At 38.5% G+C, this 8,696-nt stretch overlaps 1 long non-coding RNA gene across 1 annotated transcript; it reads right to left on the bottom strand.

The window, feature by feature from the left end:
- Nucleotides 1-3,107: 3,107 nt before the first annotated feature.
- Nucleotides 3,108-3,526, bottom strand: LOC134482781 (uncharacterized). The gene is made up of 2 exons (XR_010059327.1): nucleotides 3,435-3,526; nucleotides 3,108-3,266 (listed from the first exon to the last, which is right to left on the bottom strand). It is a non-coding gene; the product is annotated as an uncharacterized LOC134482781 (long non-coding RNA).
- Between the last annotated feature and the right edge of the window lie 5,170 nt (nucleotides 3,527-8,696).

The raw sequence follows: 8,696 nt of genomic DNA, 5'->3' as shown, positions 1-8,696 counted from the left end.
TGTATTCTTTGGATGGTAGTTTAGTCCCTGGGAGCTCGGGGGGAGGGGGTGTCTGATTGTTTGATACTGTGATATTCTTATGGGTTTACAAACCCTTTAGCTACTTTCTCTAACTCCTCCATAGGGAACCCTGTTTTCAGTTCAGTGATTGGCTGTGAGCAACTGCCTCTGTATTTGTAAGGCTCTGGCAGAGGCTCTCAGGAGACAGCTATCTCAGTCTGAGCTCTTTTCAGCATGCACTTCTTGGCATCTGCAATATTATCTGGGTTCGGTAAGGGATATATTCCCAGGTGGGGCAGTCTCTGCATGGCCTTTCAGTTTGTGCTCCATACTTTGTCTCAGTATTTCCTCCTGTGAGTAATTTTGTTCCCCCTTCTAAGAAGGTCTGAAACATCCACACTTTGGTCTTCATTCTTTTTGAGTTTCATGTGATTTGTGAATTGTTGGTGGTATTATAAGCTGGTACAATTACTCTGGAAATCAGTCTGGAGGTTACTCAGAAAATTGGACATAGTACGACCTGAGGACCCAGCTATACCACTCCTGGGCATATATCCAAATGATGCTCCAACACATAACAAGGATACATGCTCCTCTATATTCATACCAGCCTTATTTATAATAGCAAGAAGCTAGAAGGAACCCAGATGTCTTTCAACAGAGAAATGGATAAAGAAAATGTGGTTTATTTACACAATGGACTACTACTCAGCTATTAAAAACAATGACTTTATAAAATTCATAGGCAAATGGATGGAACTAGAAAATATCATCCTGAGTGAGGTAACCCAGTCACAAAAGCACAAATACGGTACGCGTTCACTGATAAGCAGCTATTAGCCTAAAAGCTTGGAATACCCGAGATAAAATTCACAAACCACATGAGGCTGTTGGCATTTTTATTTACTAATCAGAACCAACTGGTGGCAGGAGCCCAGATCTAAGAGCAGACATGGTAAGCAGTTTGGGGAACCCAAACTGACGCTATTATACTAGCAGCAATAGGCCAAACCCACTACAGAAAAAAAGGAAAATAGAAAGGGAGAGAGACACCATGATGCATGATCCTCCTCCATTCTTTTCAGGCCGTGATTGACTGGGTCCTCGGAAATCAAGACCAAGATCAATTCTTTTCTCTTGAGTTTTCTATGGAAGGAATTAGGTCCCAACAATAAATCTGGTGTAAGTAAGTGAGAGGCATCCACCTTCATCTTTATCCTTAGCCTGTCCAGCCCATGAGTTCTGCTTAGATCGTTTGGGAAGAAAATTTATCTTTGATACCTTGTCAAGCTCTTCATTCTTCATCCTTCCTGTCTGGCTGTGATGATTGATTGAAGGGCAGGGATGCTGAACAGACAAGAGCATAGCAGAGTATCTGTGTGAAGGCGTGCACGGGCGTGCGTGCGTGCGTGCGTACGTGCGTGCGTGTGTTCATGCGTGCGTGCGTGCGTGCGAGTGTGTGCGTGTGTGTGTGTGTGTGTGTGTGTGTGTGTGTGTGTGTGTGTGTGTACAGTTTCAGAGAGCATTAAATGCAGGAGAAAATCCACCTGTGAATGTGAACTGTGTTGTCCAGGAGCACTGTCATTGTGCCTCTGCTTCCCCACCTTTGTCGTTTGTGATCTTTTGTCTTGTTTTGGACTCTAGCATATTAAACAGATTAAACTTTAGAAACCGTGATTCAAATAAATATTTGCCTTTTTGAGTTGTTTCTTGCATAGTTTGTTATAGAGACAGTAGATGTCAATATACCACCTTAACCCTTGGTCTGCCTTTAGGGCAGTTTGTCAGGACTCTTCATGCCCCAATGTCTCCTGTTACTAAGGGGCAGTCCACGGCCTACACTCTGCTCCTTTGTGCTAAATCTCCAGCTGGAACTATTGACTCTGAGTTTGAAGCCAGTTTCTATAGTGAACTCTCATTCCCATCTGCAGTAGTTCTAAATACACTCCATACTGTTGTGAACTTGTGCCAGGCTCTCCCCCTTGCTATTGCCTTTAAGAGCCTCTTTAAATGTCTTGTAAAATGAGGTGGTTAAACATTTTTTTAGCCTCCACTCCAGGCTTCTAAACTTTGAGCAACTTAATCATTTTTTGAAATGATTCAATGTTCAGACAGAACCCTAAGAGATGAAAGGCAGAGGGGAGTGGGCAGCTGAAGGGACCAGCACTGTGATTTTCATCCTGACAGCCTCGAGATCCAGAGTATAAAGATCACGGAAGCAATTTGTTAATTAAAGTGTGAAATGGAATAAAATCATCCTAGCCATGTGCTGTTTATATACACACCGTTTGCCTGGCAAAACCTAGTTATACTATCAAATCGTTTGATGTTTGCTTTAGAATTGTGAATTCGGAAAACTTGATTTCAGAGCATATTATTATTTAATTTGAAGATTTAATTGCTAAAGTTTGTGAGTCTTTATTTGTTGCTTTGTTTGTTGGCTGGTTTATCTGTCTACACAAATCGCACACACCCATGATATTTTCCAACATGGAATCCACATGAACTTGACTGCTTCTGCTAATGTGTATTGACACACCCTCTTCTTCATGGGTAAGTCCTCTTAAGCAGACTGTGGTCGATAGAGTTTTGCTTGGGGCATATTTTATTCTTGAAGTGACTTTGCATGTCCCTTCCAATCTGATTGAGAATGTGAAGTTTCCTAGCAGAAGAAAATGACTGTGAATAACACTCGCCTGGCCTGAAGTACTGCTTTGGCAATGTATTTAAGGGGGGGCTAAATATGGAAGTTGAAATGTGGGACTGCATCTCAAGAGTTGTCACATGCTGAATGCTGGCGGCTTGTCACCTCACTGGTTTGGTGAAGATCAAATAAGACAATATGTTTGAGAGAGATTTACAAACAGTTAAGGAGTAAACTACATGTGTTTTTAAAATCCCCTCATTTTGTGCTTATGCCTGCTGAAAAGACAGGAAGCTGCAGTCCACTAGGAAATAATCTTATTTCCTGTACTGGGGAGGGGCGTAGGGCAGCAGAGAAGTCTGACTCAAAGGCACTATAAATCCCAAGAAATTTAGGATCTGATGACTGGAATTTCCAAGGCCTAATTTGCCCTTGTGCACAGCAATAATGCTTGACCACATTATCAATTTTAAGCTGTTGTAAATTTTCTATTATTGTATATCATTTCCCTGACAGCAGAAGGTTGAAGAAAGTGCTTCCCTATCTACGTAAGTTCACTGCCAAGAAAACATGTTTCACATCATCCCAAGAACAGTTCTCAGTTACCACAGATGATGGACGCCTGAAACATAAAGACACTTTGTTAGTGATTCTGAGGAAGGTTCTAGAAATGTGTTCTAATTTAAAAGTATATGCTACTGTTTTACACTTAATTACCAGTGGCACTCCTAGACTATAATATAATACTGCCAGACAACATATACTTAACATATTAAAATGCTAGCCATACCTGTACCCATTCTTTGTGATACAGATGTAAAGAAAGGAACTTGAAGACAGGTAATGGGCTGTCTGGGTGACAAAGGATGTCTGTGGTAAGATACTACCATTGTGATGTGGTTAACACTGGAAAGCAAAATGGAATGTTGAGCAAAACCACAATGAGATCACAACTCAGAGAGAGGAAGGTAGTAGAAGAAAGCTAAAGGGTAGGGAATCCTATCAGTTTGGGGACATTTTATTAGGTAATAAAATCAACTCATAAGAAGCAGGTGAGATGGATTTTAGCTCACAGTTTCAGAGGTGTGGGTATACTGTCATTTGGCCTTGCTGTAGCAAGGTAGACCTTCATGGTGGGCAGTACATGGTGAGGAAACTGGGTATCTTACAACAACCAGGAAGAGAAGACACAACGAAGCAAGGATACAGGAAAAGGAGGATATGAGGGAGGAGGATCAATAATAGATAAACATGTCAAGGTATTTGGTGCCTTCTGTTTTCCCAGGGGCCGGTGATGGCCAATTAACCAGCATCATGACCTTTCTCTTTTTCAGATTTTCTGGTGACTTTAAGGTGAATCATGGAAAAGTATTTCCATGTTTGTCCCTGCATTTCACAGACAAATATCTAATTTAAGGCAATGAAGCACATGTTTCCCTTTACCTTGTCTAAGATGCCGTCTCACCAGCACAATTTCCTCTAGAGTTGATTCTGATTTCAAATGAATTCAAAGTTCAAATATTCAAGTCAGGCTTAGTCCACATAATAAAACAAGGAAGTCAATTCTGTAGGCAGATGAGAGACTGATCACTTGCAAAGAAAGGAATACCCCCTTGGTGGGGTTGAGGGAATGCTTAACTACCCATCAACCACTGGGCCCAATCAATGGACATGAGATAACAATACACAATGATAAATAATTTCTGCTGAGAGAGCATGTCGGGTTTGAACACTCTGTAGATTGCACTTGTTCGTTCTTTCTTCTTTCTTTCTTTCTTTCTGTTCAATATCTCATTCATATTGTGAGAGGGGTTTCAAACAGATAATCAAAAATCGGCACTTGCATCTCAAACATCAAAATACTGAAATAACATGAAACATTTCCAAGATGCTTTTAGATGCTAAAGCACTCACCTTTAACATTTAGTCTCTCTCCAGTGGGGAACATTTTGTTCTCCACAGCATGAGGCACACTAGCACAGTAGTCCTTCTGGTTAATCAGCTTAACCAGAACATTTAATTCTCACAGAATAACTCACAGACATTTTTAATAGGATCAAACAAATCATTGTGGTGACCCATAGTTACCTTTTTTATAAAATGTAATTTTGTGGGGGTCACTGTACATACTGGTTTAATGAGGGTTCACATATTTAGGAGAATAAGGTTTTCAATACATTTGACAAAAAATCTTGAAGAGTTTCTCTCTTGAAGCTCTCAAAAAGTTCACCTTTTCTAGTCTAGAATGATATTTTGTTTATATCATGAGTCTATTCTGTCAAAACACCATTGAAAGCCCTCTGTAAAACTTTCTTAATTAAACCAGGATTTACAAAAAGTTCAAAAGTGCATTAATTTTTTAAAGTATGATAGTACATCTTGAAGAGTTATATCCAATATTACATACTTAATTTTTAGCCAATGAGCTAAGAATGAGTATGAATTTTACACAGTATAATTGTGCCAGGTTAGGTTAATGGCTCTGTTGAATATCTAGACTTCTTTCCCCCTTTTTATTGAAAATAGATTTCCTTCCCACATACAAAAATCCAAGTATAGTTTCAATTCCCTCTACTCATTCTTATACATCCACTCCCATCTAGATCCACACCTGTTCTCTCTCTCTCATTAAAAAAATGCAACTAAGGGATAATAATAAAATATAGTAAAATAAAACAAAAGCAAACACATGGAAATTGGACCAAACAAGCAGAAGGAAAAAAGTTCAAGAATAGGCACGAGAAACAGACTCACTCATCTCTGCTGTCAGAAATCCCACAAAATCACTAAACTAAAAGCTGTAATATATGTGAGGAGGATCTGGTGTAGACCCATCCAGGCCCTTTGTATGCTGCCTCAGGCTCTATGAGTTCATATGTGTGTTGCTCAAGTTAATTTACAGGGTCTTGTTTGCTTGTGTCCTCCTCCACTTCTTCCATTTAGGGCTTAGTGTTCCAGGTTTCCCGCTTTCTGCATAACGTCTGACACAGACTCCCTGTATTGGTTTCCCTCTGCTACAGGAGGAAGCTTCTCAATTGCTGACTGAAAAAAGGCACTGGTCTATGAGAATAGCACATTGTGGTTTGGCATTATTTTAATGCTACATTTTACTTTCTGACAGTGTTATTTAGTTTTACCCTAGGTCCTTGGGTTATCTAGTCTCAGATTCTTGTTCACCCAAGCAATAACAAGTTTGGGTTCCATCTCATGCAGTGGGTGCTAAGTCAAATCAGATATTGCTTGGCTACTTCCACAAGCATTGGGCTGTCATGGCCCTAGTATATCTTGCAAGAAGGACGCATTGCAGATCAACAGATCTGTGGGTGGGCTGATGTTTACATTTCTCTTTCGAAGTGACTAGACCTCTTTATCTCTTGTCTTTGCAATGGGTAAACTGTATTGATCTGGAAGAGTTACTTCATATATATCCCCCATACTGGTAAAATGTGATAATTATTTTTACTTTAAATTATGCTATAATGTGTTATTACTTATTAGTTGTAATCTCAAATGTATACATGTTTTAGAGTATAAACATGTCAAAATATTTATAAAAGTTAGAATATCTTGGTTTGGGTATCTATTTGAAAACAGAGCATTAACTACTTTGAGAAGGAAGGCCATAGTAGGATAGTAGATGAGTAAATGGAGCAACAGATGAGGAATTGAAGACCAGAAAGTGGGGCCAAACTTCAGGGGATTGCAGGATAAATATAATTGTATATTGCAAGATGATGTATTTGCCTGTAGTATGGCATACATACTTTTATGTATGTTATGTGTAGTGAGTGTGTTTCTGGGATTCGGTGTCTGTGTGTGTGTGTGTGTGTGTGTGTGTGTGTGTGTGTGTGTGTGTGTGCTTGAAGATCTACCAACAAGATAAAAACATAAAAATAATTATATTTAATGAGCACACATGGTCATTCATTGTGGGTGGTCCTTAATACAAAGTTGGAAGCAAGATAATCCAAGATTTCTTTCAAAATATACTAAAATGAAAATCTCTAAGAGAAGTTGTCTTTCTTAGGATACAGAAGAATAATACAGAACTTAGGATATGAACAAGATATAACAGAACTGTGTACATGGCATAACAATTAAAATCGATATTTAATACAACGAAAGATCTATAATATGAATTTATATTCATTCACCCTGCCTCGGAGTGAAGGGGCATGTTTGGTTGAAATCTTGTTGTTGATAAAAAAGAGACCTATTTTGAAGTAAAGAGAAGCTGTATTAGGTCTGAGAATCCAACGATCTCTTTATAGTCCCCAAGGGAGAGCTTCCCATGTTATTAGCCCACCAATCAGCACACAGGTTGAAATTCTTAATATGAAAAACGGCCATTTACCAGACTAGCATGGTGTGAAATAAGATTGCAGGCAATAATGTCTTTTAAGCAAAAATGTCAGTGTAAGCCACAAAATTTGTGGCACTTCCAGTTATGAGGAGGGAATAAATCGTCAGCTTGTGCAAAGACCAGCAATTTGACAGAGGGCAACCATTTTTATGCTTTTAACTCACCTCATGTGATGATTCTGACTTCCTACTTACAGTGAGTGTAGACAACAAAGCTAATGACACCGAAAGGGACCTGTGAAGTGACAGACAGTCACAGGAAGGATGCTTATCCTTAACACCAATTAAAGATGGTAAGGAAGCCTTGGATATGAATGTCACAAAAGCTGACAAGCTCTTTCAAATTGAACCATCAAAGGAAAAGATCACATAGAAACCCGTGGCTTCTGAGTTCCTGGACCAGTCAATTTTGAGCCCTTATTTATAATTATTATTTACTCAAAGCTTAAAGTCCTGGTGTGAGGACAATCACCCTAGTCATAAAACTGAATGGGAGACCATTTCTGTATCCAATATTTTATAAGAGAAATTAAATTTAAAAATTGAGAGGATATTCCAGTCAAAAGTAATACTTTATCAAGATAGATGAGAATGAAAGGAGACTCAACTAAGGATGCCAAAAAGTATATGAAAATGGACAACAAGACAAAAATGATGTCACAAATAAGATTTTCCAGAAAATCCTACCAATAACTAGCTTCTTGGAGTCAATGAATTTTCTTATCTGTCATAGTATATTATCATCTAAAATGAAAGCCAATGTTTAAATAAAATATACTCTCAATTATAATATTTTACAAAGTTTAACATTATATGTTTTCAGAAAGTATTGTTTTGCTTGCTTTTTAAGACAGGCTTTATGAAATATCTTCCAGCTCCTATGTGGTTAAAGACAATCTTGAAATTCTTATACGCTTGTCTCTGTATTTAGAGTACTAGAATTATAGGCATATACCACAAACTATTTATCTATCTACCTATCTATCATCTATCTATTTATCTATTGTGTATTACCATCTATGTAGCTGTCCATCTATCTCTAGATAGCTAGTTATCATTCATTTTTTATCTATCTCCTATTGATCATTTTTGTCTATCAATTCTCATCCTATAAGGCCTGCAATTACAATGTTTCTGAATGTTTCCTGTAGTTAGCTCAAAGATAAAGTAAATACTAAGTCTTCTTCCTCATAATTTAAGTGTGTGTGTGTGTGTGTGTGTGTGTGTGTGTATCTGTAACTAATTATAGAAGACATCAAGAATTTAAAACAATATGGGGTCAGAAGACATGGGTGAAGTTGGAGGTAGGAGAAGGAAAGCTGTGAATATGTAAATACAGTAGTGTACTCATATTGAATTGCCTAAAAATAAAATTGTTTACTCAGAGCCAAGCATTCAGCCTAAACCATGCCCTTGAAGATAGCAGTAGCTCTGAGAAACCCATGAAGTCTTGGAGAGAAGACTCCAAGAGCAACATATAGAGTCCATAGTACCCCTGGAACAATAACAACAAGAAAGACTGGACCTCTGAGAAGATGCTTATAAAAAGTAGACTCACAAAACTGGAACTCATGGTCTATGCTGTAGTCCCAGGATATGTTGAATTCCAAGGTTCATGTGATTGTCCATGGTCTGGGCCACTGCTAGTGGCCATGTCAATATCTGAGGCCTGTGCTACCACCAGTGACCA

Source organism: Rattus norvegicus, chromosome 17 (genome assembly GCF_036323735.1).
Source record: "Rattus norvegicus strain BN/NHsdMcwi chromosome 17, GRCr8, whole genome shotgun sequence".
Taxonomy (NCBI): Eukaryota; Metazoa; Chordata; class Mammalia; order Rodentia; family Muridae; genus Rattus; species Rattus norvegicus.
The sequence above is the reverse complement of the archived record's forward strand: the minus strand, read 5'-3'. Positions and strand labels throughout refer to the sequence as shown.